The sequence below is a fragment of the Pempheris klunzingeri genome, chromosome 1 (genome assembly GCF_042242105.1).
Source record: "Pempheris klunzingeri isolate RE-2024b chromosome 1, fPemKlu1.hap1, whole genome shotgun sequence".
Classification (NCBI taxonomy): domain Eukaryota; kingdom Metazoa; phylum Chordata; class Actinopteri; order Acropomatiformes; family Pempheridae; genus Pempheris; species Pempheris klunzingeri.
In genome coordinates, this window is record NC_092012.1 from 7180271 (window position 1) to 7182308 (window position 2038).

Genomic DNA, 2038 nt, shown 5'->3' on the forward strand with positions numbered 1-2038 from the left:
GTCGGCGACATAACAGAGGAGCGCACACGGTGACTGCGTGGCAGCACATAATTCCGTCCGGAAACAATATTTGCTCTGGATTAAGGTTCCTTCAAGTTATACACGTATGGCCATGCACTTTACTTACATGGATAAATAAATAAACAGAATGAGCTGTTGTTTTCTCATTTATACCCTCAGTTTGCCTCAATTGTTCCAAAGACTAAAAACATTTTAAACGTTCAGGGGTCAATGGGTGTGTTTGTTCAGGTCAGTCACTAGGTGGCAGCTTTGTAATGCAGTGTAAATAAATCACAGCCTTTACTGAAAAATGAGGCAAATGCTGCTCAAGTTGAAGCATGAAGGTACAATCACGAACATACCCTTATTATATTAAAAGTTAAAGTACACAGTGCATTAAAAAAAAGTCCTATATCAAGCATTTATGTGAAAGCAGGATTTGACCGTTGGAGTTGAGGTGGAGCTCATCTTTCACTATTTTGTATTATTTTCTACGATTTGTATTATTTTCATTATGGATTCATGTGGTGATTATTCTTGAATGGACCACTTGTTTGATTTGTAAGATTTTTGTCACAATTACCCAAAGAGTCCAAAGTGACATCTTCAGAATGCTTGATTTGTCCAAAAAATAGAACAAAACAAAGTTATTAATGAATTTTTGATTTAAATGATTTAAGGGGAAAAAAAAGCAACAAATTGTCACATTTGTGAAGCTTGATTCATGAAATATTTTGCACCAAAAACAACAAATAATTATCAAAATAGCTGCCAATCAATTTTTTGATTTTTGATTTTTGTCAATCAACAAATTGATTAATTGATTATTGAATGATGGAATTGTTTCAGCTGTACTTGTATAGACTCTTGGGCAGTTTGACTGCAAATGTTTTTTATAAGCTCGTCATATGTATCAATGTGCTAAAATCTTAGTTTGCAAAGTAATTAAAGCCGTGTTTTTAATTACTTTTAAGTAGTTAAAAGTAGTGGAAGTAGAATGTGGCATGAAACGACTAAAATAAAGTACAAGTACCTCAAATTTGGGTACAACTGAGTCAGGTTTATTCATACTGCCCAAAATCACAGAGGGCTTCAGAGGCTGTTGGTGAGAGGATTGAGTGCTGTTACTCAGAGTAATGTGGTGTGATAATGCACTTGACTCTGCTAATGAAAAAACTCTTGTCAGTACAATGTGATACTGAATGTGCCAGCACACACAAATTATAAATTTCATTAAAAGTTTTGATAATCTGGTTACTAAACGAAGCAGCAAATGCATTTCCAAGATGTCTTGTGTCAATTATACGATTAACTTTATGAGTTTTAAAAGCCCTGAATGTTTGTTCTGTCCTATTCTTTTAAGAAGTCGCTGAAATTAGTTTTTTGTGGAAAGCCATTTGTGACCTAATTCTCTTAAAAATCGATTTGCACTCGTCTCAACGCTATATTTTCTCAAACTGGCTGCAGTGGAATTTAAGTAGTCTAATACTCAGTGAACTAATAATAAAGTTTAATAAAGGGACAAACCATCAAATCAAGCACTTGTGATTTTTTTTCTTGTTCAATGCAATTTTTCAATCACTTTGGCAAAATTAGATGCAGGCTGACTGATGACTCATTGTCCTTCACACCCTTCTATAGGAGCTGGATTGGTGGACTCCTGTGTTTTTCTACCCACGTTTTTTTTTTTGGCTTTTTCTGGCTGGATCTCAAAAAGTCTCCTGAATCAATTTGTTCTGTTTCTGTTGTCTGTTTCAATTTGAAAAAGGGTCGAGGTTATCATTTGTTGTGAGTAGAAAAATGTGGATGGAGCAGTGGTACAGATATTGGTATACAAAACACAGTTCTGGACAGTAAGAGAGCATTTTTTATGTACTGTCCCATTTTCACATAGAAAAAATACATTTATTTTTGAAATGTCACTGAACAACTGTTGACTGGACAAGAACAAAAACATTGGTCTATTTTGACCTCACAGTAATTCTTTATTTATCACAAAATGTTACAATAAAAATTAAGTCAGAAACAAAAAGTCAGA